The sequence below is a fragment of the Clarias gariepinus genome, chromosome 1 (assembly GCF_024256425.1).
Source record: "Clarias gariepinus isolate MV-2021 ecotype Netherlands chromosome 1, CGAR_prim_01v2, whole genome shotgun sequence".
In the NCBI taxonomy this organism is placed as follows: Eukaryota; Metazoa; Chordata; class Actinopteri; order Siluriformes; family Clariidae; genus Clarias; species Clarias gariepinus.
The window spans coordinates 39,482,335-39,496,133 of record NC_071100.1 but is presented as its reverse complement, the minus strand read 5'-3'; the positions used below and the strand labels follow the sequence as shown (position 1 = coordinate 39,496,133).

The 13,799-nt window shown below is 37.9% G+C and overlaps 1 protein-coding gene across 1 annotated transcript in view; it reads left to right on the top strand.

The window, feature by feature from the left end:
• The first annotated feature begins 4,365 nt into the window (after positions 1-4,365).
• The window catches only part of fam49ba (family with sequence similarity 49 member Ba), a 31,836-nt gene continuing 22,402 nt past the window's right edge, over positions 4,366-13,799 (top strand). Inside the window, exon 1 of the mRNA XM_053491050.1 lies at positions 4,366-4,597. The gene's annotated coding sequence lies outside the window, so the exon portion shown is untranslated. The remainder of the gene's footprint in view (positions 4,598-13,799) is intronic.

Here is a 13,799-nt window from a genome sequence, read left to right as displayed (position 1 = left end):
TGTGTTATTAAATGACACAATTGATGTTTTTTTTTTTTGATTATTATTAAAACTGGGAGTTTTTTAATACTTTGGTGAAAAAATACAAAAAATGGATTTGCGAGGCTGATGAACTGGTGAAAGGTTTGTGATGTCATAAAATTCCCATGTCTACTGTTCAACTTATTAAAGGATTCCATTAAATTTGAAAGCTTTGACCTAATAGCTAACAGACTTAACAATGTTGACTGAGTGTAGTTTAACAGGTTTGACCACCGTTAAATAAATTTCTAAGAATTAGAGATTAGACGCGTTACAAAGTACTTGGATTACTTTTTTGATGTAACGAGTAATCTAACACGTTAGGTCCGCCATTTAAGTACTCAGTTATTTAGTTATATTTTTTAAAAATGGAATCCATTATTCAGACAATTGATGTAATCCGTGAGCCAGAAAGCTCACGGATTACATAAATTGTGCCTCCGTTAGTGTGTGTGTGTAAAAGTCGTTCTACAAGCCCCGCCCCCGATTACCCGCCCCCCTCTGTTATTCCTGCTGTTATTAGTTAACAGATTATGGGCCAAATTTCGCTGAGTGATGATGTTAGAATAATTATAAAGGTCTTGACTAAAACAACATGCATGAGGAATCACAAAGGAGTTTTCATTTTCTGCAGTGGAAAAGTACTCAAACTTAGTTACTTTTATCAGAAGGTAATGCTGTAATATAACTGATTACTTTTTAATGACATTAAATTTGTAATGTAATCAGTTATTTTAAAAAGTAACGGTACCCAACACTGCAGTTAGTTCGGTGTTAGCATCATCAATGTCATCATGCATTTGTCATCATACATTTGATACGTTTCTGTAGACAAGCAGAATTCATGTTCCTCGGCCATCAATTAACATGGAAAATTCAAGGGTATTTTAATCCAAACATCACAAACAAAAACATATTTTCTGTGATCGCTTCTCATGCATTAGGTCCACATTGCTTAAACTATGACACTGAACCACTAGAACACTGAAGATGTGCATTTTACCTTGTTTGTTAATTGGGAGGAAAGACATAGTTTTTTTAATCATCTGCACACCAGTCAGTATTGTAACTTCCTTGATACTAAATTTTAACCCTCTCACACTCCAATGCTTAGCTGACAAAACATTTAATACATGTTTTATATGAGCAATTTTTTTTTTCCCACAATCTAAAATTAACACAGCAAGTATGCCCCACAGTAAGTAGGGGTTTCCCAGGTGAATGTAAAACTGATGCCATATTTATTTATTTATTTTTGTAAGCTGCTCACTTACTGATTATCCATCCCGCTTTATCCTTTGTATACAGGGTCACAGGGGGCCTGGAGCCTATCCCAGGAGACTTAGGGTACAAACCGGGTACAAACTGGACAGTGTGCCAATACATTGCAGGGCACACACATACAGTACACACACTCACATGCTCATTCACACACTACGCCAATTTGGGATCGGCAAAACCTAACCTGCATGTTTTTAGCCTGTGGGAGGAAACTGGATGACCCAGAGGAAACCCAATGAGGAGAACATAACTCCACGCACACCGACCTGAGGTGGAAATCGAACCTTACTGCTAACCACTAAGCCACCGTGCCACCCTGTAAGGTCTTTTATGTTAATATTTATTGAAACAATCCTAGGAGTTTCCACCACATAACAGTCTTCTGGCAATATGACAAGGTACAGTATATTTTTGATCTTATTAGCGTAACGAGATCGTAAAAAGACGAGGCTGGTAAAACAAATGACAGTTTTTAGCTGTTATGAAGTAAGTGGATTTTCTGTTATACAATAGGGGTTTCTCAGTATTTTATCACCATTATTATTATTATTATTATTATTATTATTATTAATATTACAAAATATTTTTTTAAAGAGGCTCACATGACACATAAAGTATAGCTAGGAATCTGTAAATACCCCTTTATACTGTTAACAAAGTCGTAGTTCAATTTAAAGAAAGTGGTGTTAGCGCTGTCGCCTTGCACCTCCAGGGTCCAGGTTCGATTCCCAGCCAGGCTCGATTTGCGGACTTTTTTTCTGAGTACTCTGGTTTCCCACACACTACAAAAACATGTCCAGGTTAATTGGCTTTTCCAAATTGGTAAAAATAGTGTATGACTGGGTGTGTAAGTGTAGCCTATATGTGTCTGTCCTCTCTAATGAGTTGGCACCCCGTTCAAAGTGTCAATTGTATTCATCCCTGAATTACTTAGAAAAGTCTGTGACCAAAGGGTAGGTAAAATGAATAAATGTATGCGCACAAATGTCAATCCTTCTCTTGTCTTTGACCCAAATGAAAATGTGTCATGAGTGTCACAGATGACACAGTGGCTTAGTGGTTAGCACTGTCACTTCGCATTACGGGGATCTGTGTGCATGGAGTTTGCATGTTCTCCCCGTGCTTAGTGGGTTTCCTCCGGGTATTCCGGTTTCCTTCAGCAGCCCAAGGACATGCAGATTATGTTAATTGGTAGTGGTGTGGTAAGTGTGTACAGCCTTGGCCAAAAATTTTGATAATGACACAAGTTTTAATTTTCTGCTTTTCTATCTTTTTTTTAAGTCTGCTGCTTCAGGTTTTTTTTGTCAATTGTTACTATGGTAAATATATACTGAATATACAGTAAACTGTAATTATACTGAAGTATAATTACAAACATTTTATAATAAAAGTGTCAAAGGCTTTTATTGCCATTAAGTTCATGCAAAGAGTCTTTTTAAGACCTCTGCAATTCTCCCTGCCATGCCATGATCAACTTTTGATTAATGGCATCCCATTCTTGCATAATCAATGCTTGGATTTTTTTTTTTTTTTGTCCACCTTTGAGGATTGATCACAAGTTTTCAGTGGAGATTCCTGTGGAGTTTGCCGGCCATGGACGCTCAGTTATCACTGTGGCAATTAGCATTATGGCATTGTGCTTCATCATGCTGGAAAAGGCATTGTTCATCACCAAACTGTTCTTGGATGGTTGGAAGAAGTTGCTCTCAGAGGATATTTTTGTACCATTCTATATTTAAGGCTGTGTTCTTAGGCAAACTTGTAGGTGAACCCACTCCCTTGGCTGGGAAGCAACCCCACACATCAATGGTGTCAGGATGGGATTTGGTTGACCAACCCAGGGTTGATATGACACAGGACCGAAGCACAGAGTTCCACAGTTTACTTTTGTATCAATGGAAATTCTTTCAGTGAAGGTGAGTCATGTTATTTTATTTAAACTTATTTGTGAAATGTTTAAAGTTTGACTTTGTATTAGCATTGTATTAGCATGTTGTTGACAGTTTGGGCAATTGCTTTCATTTTTTAAATATGAATAATTTCTTGTGTTTGTAGCCTGAAATTTGTTGTGGCAGTGCTTTAAAGTCAATTTAAAATAAATAAATAAATAAATAACGTGAAAAAGAAAGAGTTTGTTTGGGAGTCGTTGGGAATCGGTTCAGTGAAGGTGAGTCGGCTTATGAATAATTTACAGATTAATTCTTTGAATTTGGAAAGTGCTGTTTTATTTAATCTCGTTTACATTTAGAAAGTTTTCTTTTATTTTTTCATTTTGCTTATTTGTATTCGGAGAGTGCTATTTTAACTTAATCGGTTTGACTTTGCATTAGCATGTTTAATGCATTGTGAATTACTTTCACTTGTTAAATATGAATCATTTCTTGTATTTATTGCCGGAAATGAGTGTTGTTATAGTGTTTGAAAGCTTGTATTTAATGTTGACGACGTTAAAAACAAAAAAACAAACAAAAAAAAAAACCCAACAACAACAAAAAAGACAAAAAGAAAGCTTGTGTTTGTGAGTCAGTCGTAGAGAATCGGTTCAGTGGAGGAGAGTTGATTCGTGAATCATTTACAGATTGATTGCTTGTATTTGTATTTGCAGAGTGCCATTTTATTTAATCTTATTTGTATTTGCAGAGTGCTATTTTATTTGATCGCATTCGGATTTAGAGAGAGGCTATTTTTTTTTTTTTACTTTTTGTTTGACCTTGTATTAGCATTGTATTAGCATGTTGTTTAAGGTATTGTGAATTACTTTCACTTATTAAATATGAATCATTTCTTGTGTTAATTGGCTGAAATCGGTGTTGTGGTAGCCTGTATTTAATGTGAACGTCGTTTAAAAACAAGCAAAAAAGAAAGATAATTTTTTTTTTTAAAAAGGCGTTTGTTTGGGAGTCAGTGGTGGTGAGTCGACTCGTGAATCATTTGCAGATTCCGTTGTAGGTAGAGCTCATTCAGAAGGGCTCGAGGAGGCGTGGCGTGGTGCGATGTGGTTTGGAGTGCGCGTGCGCGCGCGAGGCGAGCAGCGCGCGGAGCATGCAAATGTCCCGCACTTCCCCTCTCTAAATCAATGCCTTTTATAGGCAGGACTGCCTTTTAGAGACGCGCCTGCCTCCTGACTCTGAGCAACCTGCGCCTCTTACATAAAGTATAGCCTAGAGCACTGCTCATCATCCAGCAACCCGGAACATGGAGCCGAGTCGCAGCTCCTCTTCACCATGAGCAGCTGAGTCCGAGCTGAGGTCGCCTCCTTCCACTTTTTCTACAAGTTATTCACTCAAGGTTGAAGGTAAGACTGGGGGCAAGGTCTGGGTTTGAGCTCGGGGTTAAAGGTTGCTGCATTAAAGTTGTGTGTGAGAGGGAGAGAGAGTGGGCTTGAGGTGAGCTCAGGTAGAGAGTGCACCAACCTGGGGGGGAAAAAGTTTGTCTTTGGATTGCAGGATGTTTGCTTGATACATATGTAACAACTAGACTGGTTTATTGTGATTAGAAATAGAACATAAGATACATCTGAAGTAAATATTTATAGTTAGGATTGCTTTAAAGGAACTGGTTTTGTAAACTTGCTCATGAATGAGAAATGTGTAGAGTTGTTTGTTTTTTGCAAAATAATCAAGCTTGGTAATCTAACCCTTTTTTCTGTTAAAGTAAAAAAAAAAAAATGCAAACCAGAATTAATAAGCAAATAAACCACTGCATTAAGACAGAAGTACAGAACAGTAAAGAACAGAACTGATAAAACAAAATGGTTCTGGACTTCCTCTGTGTGAAGGCACATTGTGCCACTTCCTGATTTTGTTTGATACTAAACAAGTTGTGTGTGTGTGTTGGTGTGAGTGTGGAGCAAGTTCCTTCACACTCAGAAGTTCATGCTGCACTGATCCCTCGAGTTTAATAACCCAATGTTCAATGAAAAACACTGTAGCACACACACACACACTGTACAGGCAAGTGTCCCTATCTAAGTATGAGTTACAGTAGCTCATCAGACCTGTATAATTAGCGGTTTTGTGTTGTAGGATTTGTTGACCTTCTCATCACCGCTTTATACTACATACATCTGGAGCTCGAAAATCCTGGAAATTGTTCTGCTCTAAAACTGCAGTGTGAACTTCATAGAATGAGAGGTGCGACTGTTTAGGACAGCTTTAGGGAAATTGTTAAAGCAGGCCATGTCGCATTGCTCAATCAAGGGGTTTTCTGGAAATATTTCTTGAAATGTACTTGCTGGTGGTTCAGGAGATGGTGTTCCCTATTTGCAGTTCCATCATCCTTGGTTTCGATCCAGTGTTTCACACGTTCTCGGTGTTTACGTTTGTCTGGGTTACCTTATGAATCACAGTAGTAGGCGGATTGGTAAATGTCCTCCTGACTCACTCTCAGCGTTCTTAAGCTCTACTGCGAAGTCTGAACAAGCGCTTATTGAGGATGAATTAAGATCTTCTTTAATGTATTTCGACAACGTCTTGGTAAACATTTCTGATTTTCATCTTCTATGTTTGCATTTAATCTTCGGGATAGGGGATAGGGTCCGTCCATTTGCCACCCGGCACATCGGGCGATGGAGTCTCCCCTCCTTCGTTGTATATCCATAATTTCTGTGGTAGGGTCCCTGCTCGACTGCCCCATTGTATCCAAGCATTTGGGTCAAGCGTCCAACAGAGCCCTCCTGATCAGCAGTCCAACACCTACAGTAGTGCGAGAACCCCTCCTATGCCACATTAAATCTTCCAACGTAAAAATCATTATCTTGTCTTTATAACTGCTAGACTTTGTTGTTCTATATTATCCATGTGCGAGAGGTTTTCTCGGTTTGTAAAAACATATGGACGTATTAATATATTCTGTCCAAGCCCATATTTGAACCAGAATGCGTCTATTGCAAGTTAGCTGTTCATGTATTTCGCTCTGGTTATTAGTGACCCAGGACTTGTATGCAAAGTACAAAGACACAGAGTCATAATAAAACTAACAAGTAATGTTATTGGTAAATAATCTTATTTTGACATTTTGTTTGTCCTCTATAAGAGGTGTATATGGTCAATTATGTATTGAAAGGATTTAGAGTATTATTGGTGAATTTTCTTAGTATTTGAAATAAAAATCTTGAGGAGTGATCCTGGGGAGGCGTAAGAATTGACCTGGTAAGCATTTTAAATCCTTCATCAGCAGCTGCGTCAAAAGAGTCTAACTCGACTGATCATATTAAACAGATAACGGTTTTATCTGCAGAAACAGGGTGGACGATTTCCGATTTCAACTTGCGAGAGTGTAGCGCAAGGGCAAAGTTAAAGTGTATCCGGTTTACATGTGTACAGTACACAAAAGGTGTTTCGTTACTACCGGAGCTCTTCATTGTACCAATGCGACAGCTGTTCGGTTGGCCGATGTGGCGAGATCTTAACTGCTCCCGCAGCTTTTCTATTCACATACAGTAACTCGGATGAACTGTAGCGCGAACAACAACAGGAAATTCATTATTTAAAAAAGTGTGTTCTTTGCTGCACCGAAACCCGTTGGGTTGATAGTTGGTCTTCTGTGCAAAGTGCAAAAGTTGTATTTTTTTTCACAGCCATGCATGCGGTGTTTCCTCTATGCAGCATGGCTCAAAAGTCAAGTGCGATTAGAGAAATCATTAAGCAATTGTGTGAGTGTGTGTGTATGTGGGTGCAGTCACGGTTTCATTTTTATACCACGGCTCCTTTTTAAGCAATGGAAAGGAGAACAAATACTTGGTCTGCTTTTAATCACTATATAATTTTTTTTCTGTAACTGTGTCTGAGCACTATAGTCTAACTTTTATGATTGCTCGATAGCCAGTGTTAAGAGCTGTGTGTGTGTGCCTGTAGTTTTGTTGTTTGTTTCACACACGCGCACTGCTTAACGCCAGTCGGAAATCTTCGCAGTGATAAAACTGTAAAGCGAACTTTCAGTTTGTGCAACTTGTCTGACCTGCGAGGAGGAAGTTATTATTTTGGAGCCCAGTCTTTAGACAGTGAGGTTTCCTCATGCAGCTTTAATTATCTCGCACCTCAGCACAGACTTGCACATGTGATGCAGTTTAATCAACTGTCTTTTCTGACACTTTTTTTTTTTTATTTCCACTTGCAGTTTGCATTTGGTCCAGTGTGACTTCTGAGTGATCAGAAATCCAGCCCGAGACTTTAACTGAGTTTCATGCAGATCAACTACTAGTTGGGGTGCATACAGCCATAATTAGATAGATAGTTTCAGGACTCCATACATTTTAACTTCAATTGAAATACAAGTTTAAAGTATTATATATATTTTTGCATGCTGCTATCTGATCTTTCACTGAATTGCAGGCTTCTTACGCATCGGCATTTGAGGTGTCCACGCTTTAGCATTTAGCTCCAGAAAGTTGTTATTGCTTTAGAAATGAGAACTGCGACAAGCTCATCGCACAGCAGGACTTACATTAGGGAAGAAGAGCAGACAGTTCAGTTCAATTCAATTTTATTTGTATATCACTTTCAACAATCGTAATTGGTGCAAAGCAGCTTTACACAATCAAAACAAAATTATGTGAGAAAATGTGTGTGAATCTAAATGATCAGATTGACCGAGGGCGACGGTGCCAAAGAGATGGCAGTAGGAAGAAACGCTGAGAGGAACCAGACTCGACAGGGAAACCATCTTCATTTGGGTGATAACGGATAGTAGGGATTGTAGTGCAGTCATACAGCAGACAGGAAAGTTAATGACCAGGATGCCAGATTGAACTAAAATAAACCCCAAGGTCTTGCCTTGAAAATAATTCAAATGATATGAATTTGTGCAAGTAAGATGCACAAGTAAATGTACATGGTCTGGTTCGGACGTTTATACAATAATATCTATTGAAAAATCAGGGATAAATTGAAATGGCCATCAGAAATTTCATCTACCATGGTAATGCAAACATGTTTTATTTGAGATGGAAAGGAGGAAAATATTTGCTTTTTTATGTAGTTGTGATGGAAATTTGCCGAACCTGGTGACCTTTGTTAATGATATACAACACTGGAAAAAAAATAGGGGGCCACTGCAAATTAATCAGTTTTGCAGTTATGTGTTTAAAAAAAAAATCCCCTACAGGAGCATGTGTTGGTGAGATAAACAGTTTTGTTTAATTTCTTTCTGAACTGCCAACAATATTTCTTCTGAATTCAAAATATAACTATTGTTATTTAGAGTGTATGTTTAACAGGAAATGACATCACAACACCTTAAAGATCATGCAGTACTTGCAGGGCTTTAATAACGCAAATAAAACAAAATGCAAATAATTTGTAAACAAACTATGTTAACACTTTGGATAAATAACTTTGGGAAATCAGTATTTGGTGGAATAATAACTCTGATTTGCAATTACAGCTTTAATATGTTTTTGGCCTGCTCTCCACCAGTTGCTGTTGGGTAAATTTATGCCACTCATTTTGCAAAAAAGCAAACCGCTCAGCTTTGCTTGATGGTTTGTGATCCTCCATCTTCCTCTTGATGACATTTCAGACATTTTCTAGTGTAAATTGCAGCGCGCTTTTTTTTTTCTTTTTTCTTCTAGAGCTGTAAGTCTAATAGTCACGGTTGCATGAAGCTATGAACTCTTAAAACATTTCAAACTCAAGCTGCATGCTTTATTACAACCTATAGTACAATTCAGCCGTGATTATTGCCTCCTCACGCGATTCAGTCTGAAGCCATGTAGCTATAAATGTTGTCCCGTGTCACTGAAATCACGGTTCACACATGGCTGCTGGGCTTGAGGTCTTCCTCAGCTGTTCCCCAGATTTAACCTTGCGTAGCCTGTTATAAAAAAAAATTAGTCTTGTCCGAATTAAGACGTTTCTCAGGACAAAATATCGTGAATCGATTCTCCTGTGAAATCCTGTTCGGAGCAGGCCGTGTAGGTCCTGATAATGGACGGGGAGAGGAAAGTGTGAGCGCAGGCTGCAGTGTTTATGCAGTCACACCGTGAGACACATGTTCTCACAAGTCTGGCAGCCATCATGTTCCTGCTTGTGCTTTTTTTTTTCTTCTTTCATGCATGTTGTGCTGCGTCTCAACATGACGGTTGTATCCTGCTTGGTGAAAAAAAAAAAATCACACACATAAGGCAAATATAATTAGTATCATAATAGCAAATAAGCAGAAATTGAGTAAATAATGGGTAATTATAAGCATTAACAGACACTTAAGTGTGAGGAAGGGAAACGCTATCCACCTTCTTCTGCATGCATGAGCTTACATGCCCATGTCGTAGTAATTGACGCAGGAGAAAGAGCATGTGCGTGTGTCTGTGTGTGTGTATACTCCCTCCCTGCCTCAAAGCAGTTTCTCGCAAGTTATGCTCGCAGGACTACCGTTACTGCGGCAGTAGGATTAAACAGAATTCACAATGATCCGTCTCGTAGGATGAACTCTTTCCTGCTTTCCTAATCAGCTCATTAACCAATATTTTAGGAAAGCTTTCACCCCTTAAGCGTGTCCAGAACACAGCCGATTCACATGTCACGCCCACCCAACTCAACCGCAGAAACAGATTAAAAAAAGCAGCTCACAGAAAGCAGACCGCCTGTAATGACTAAACTGTAAAAGAGCACTTCCACCAGATAAACCTTTCAGTAACACCAGCGCAGCATGTAGTAGACTCTTCCTCCTTTTTGAGGTGCCTTTACTTTGTCCTGACCCAATGACTGCTCCTATTTGGTTTGCTGTTGATCGCTTTCTATCAGATCTGTTGGTACGAGTTTCAGGAAGTTTGTTAAATTTAGCCGCGTGATTAAAATAAACCTTGCAATGTCAGGCTTTACCATTTCTCCTTATGCACAGATTTACCTGACCTCAGGAGCTCGTTTTTGTAAATTAAAAATACTTTAAGAACAAAATGTGAGTTGATAAATGTCTCTGTAGACTGCTTGTACAGTAGCTAAACAGAAACGTTTCATTGAGATTTGAAACCATTCACAAGATTTTTTGGCATAGCCATTAAAACACTACACGATGGCGTGACAGCCCTGATTGAGTAGATTTTGTTAACATTAACGTCTCATCTATGTTGTTAGACCGTTCTGTGTTGATGCTCATGACGGCTAGAAGGTCGTGTACCACTGTGCTGACATCTTAATAAATATGGGAGGATCCACCAAATTCATATCAGGCTCCCAGCTCTGGTCTTAATTAGGGTGTTTAGTCCAGGGATCGACTCTAGGACCACTCATTGTCTGGTTCTCCTCACGCCAGGCGATCTAGCTACTTTTGGCTTTCTATCAATGGGTGGCAAACAAGTCAGGTGTGTGTTAATAGCTCCCTCTGGTGGAGCCAAAACAATAGATGGAACACTTTCTTATCTAATATTAGACTTTTTTTAGTGCAGTTAGCAAACAAACAAATCCTCCCAAATAAAAAAAATAAAAAAATAGATTTAAAAGCATTATTACTAAGCGTTAATGTATCGGCTGTGTTGAGATTTAGAATTAAGTACACATTATAATTTCATACATTGCGTTTAAACAGTGGATGTAGTAACGTGGCCCGCTAACCTCGATCTTTCCCTCCTTTTATGAAACTTGAATGGTGGTCATGAGTGGTCATCTTTTGCGTTTAGTGCATTGTGGGTGTTAAATAATCTTACAGTACACGCTCTGCACAAACCGCTCGCTTGGTCTCATCAAAACCACACGTGTAAAGGTGAACGCAGTTTGCATTTCAGGTCTTTCACTTTCCTCGTTTGTAACTAATTAGAGTTCAGCTCATTATAGCTGTGGTGGTCTCTGCGAGCCAGATGATAATTGTGTAGCTGGAACTTTTTTTTCTTAATGTTTAAATGCTTAAATACCAGAATTTATTGTAGTGTTTTAAATAGGATAAAGGATGATAAAGGATAAAGAGTGATATTCAGCTGAACGAGTACTAATGAGTCCTCCTGAGGATCACACAGACGTTATGAGACAATGAATATGGTACAGTAGAAGTGTATTATATGCACCAAATATTATATTCCATGTATTTTCTTTACATCAATACATTTTTTTAAAATGTCTATAAAAATTATATATAACAAATGTATATAATATAATATAATATAATACATATTGTATATAATAAATCCATAATAACTTTGGATTAAAAAATATAGCCTATGTCAGCCAAAAATATGTATACACACTTCAGGAAAAGAAAAACTTGTGTGAATATTTGAATGCTATATTATATATTGGTTATGATAATATTATTAATATTATATTAATATAATCTACTTCATACTATTTTTGTTTTCCTAAAGTGTGTACTTATTATTCGGCTGACCCTGTATATCTAAAATAAATAAATAAATAAATAAATATGAAGTGTCAAAGTGTCAAGGTCACGTGCGAGGTCACGAGCACTTTTATTAAAACGCCAGGCGATCGTCATCATAATAAAATGCAAAGGCAGGGTTTCAGTCAGGGTTTCTACATTCTGCAACACAGGGAAGAGGAAAAAATATAACAAACAGCCTATATTATGAGGCTGTTCCTTATCTTTGAGAATGCTCTTAAAAACAACAACAAATCAATTTAAATGAAGTAAAATGTTGTAGTAGTATAAATGTCAAACAGAACAAAAACCATTAAAAAAAAATAGAGTACATATTAAATGTGCATTCTTCTGCATTGTGGTAACTTGTTGGTTGTGGGATTTGAACCTGGGACCTTTGCGAATTGTAGTTTAATGCCATATGCACTGAGCTCCCCCTAAGCCCTTATAAGGAAATTCTCTGCTCATTTTTACCGAACACCCTGCAGAACCAGCCACAGTGCCTCTGAGGACTTTGTCGCACCTGATTCTTTTTTTCATGCAGGAAAAACAATGAAGCCATAAAGTAAACTGTTAAAATAAAGTTTATACAGAAAAACCACAGGTTGCCAAAGACACTTGCACAGTGCACCTTTAAAATGTGATGCACTGCCAAGTAAACCAATTCTTTATTCTATCTGACTGACATCAGGAGTGACTTTTTAAATTAATAAAACGCAGCGTGTATAAAAGACAGTCTGTATTTGAGTGTAGACTTGTTTCCCCCACATAGTAATGTAAATTATATTTTATCGAAATCCTCAAAACCAGTAGAAAGTCAATTCTAGCAAAGATGGTGCTGTGTACAGTATGCACCCACTGTTAAATTCTGTGTATTCAGTATAACGCTCCAAACTGAAGTAAATACAAAATTAGGTTTTAAGTATCAGAATTTTTTTTTTTTTTTTTCTAGTGCAATGAATATGAAGACATTCATAATTAGATTAGGTAATATTTAGCCTGGTGCAAAATAATAATAAAATAAATAAATCACCCTATGTGGTGGCATTTTAACATTTTCTGTTATTCATATTGTTGAAACGACGTTCCCCTCAGGACCACGGTGCTGCATGAAACAACACAGAACTATGCAGTGAGTGAAATGTGTGGAGACAAGTGGAACAATTTCTACTAAAAACAAAACAGTACTGCCCACTGCACAGTCCGAGTGTGAATAAAGTGCAAAAATCGTTGAACTCGTTTGACGTAACGATTTGCTGCAAGCACCTTTTTTTATTTATTTATTTATTTTTGTTAATGTTATTTATGGTGTTTTGTAATGAGAGTTAAAAACCCACCTAGAATAACCTGAGGTCATGCTGTGCTCCTCCGAGGTTGTGAGATCTGTGTTCATCCCTCACTGAGACCCTACAGGTGAGGGTTCTAACAAACTAAAGGAGGCACAGCCGAGTCCCCACGCAGCAGTGTGAGAGATGAAGAGAGAGATGAGCAGCCGCGGGCTGTGCAGTTAAAGGGAATGAGTATCAACAGAGAGTTGTGATGCAGCCAGACATGAAGCGAGGAGATCCTCCTACCACTTCAGAGTTGATTATTTATGTAATAACTCTGCAAAGTCATGCATTCATCTTCTATCAATTTGCCAATTTCATATGAAAAAAAAAATTCATGATGTACTTTTTATAACTTCCTTTCATTGTTTGTTTTTGTGGAAAGTTTGAACAAGATATTTCCTGCAGCTTTGTCATTTTTAAACCACAATGCACAGAATGATATGTGGTGAAGACTTGTTGTGGAGAACTTAACTTTCTTACTGATGCAACAAGTTGACACTGGAGACTCATTCCAAAAAGAAATCAAGCTCGAACTTTACCACATTAGCTTTTAAAATGTTTTTGTTTTGAAAACGTATCTTAATCTGATAAAAAAAAAACATTTGACCGGAAAGATTTAAGAATTCCACAGGACTGTAGTATTATTGTATACAGTATACTGTAGTGTGTGTGTGTGTGTGTGTATATACAGCAGAAAGTAAGTGCAGAAGAGAAGGAAGGACAGAGACAGAGTCCATTCTCGTCATGTTTCTGGTGTGGTTGTCTCCAGGGCTGGAGTGTTTGAATCTGCAAAAAAACTGTAACAACCACAAACATCACAAGTCTGACCTCAAGAGGCGCAGTCAGGCGTTTGCATTTCTG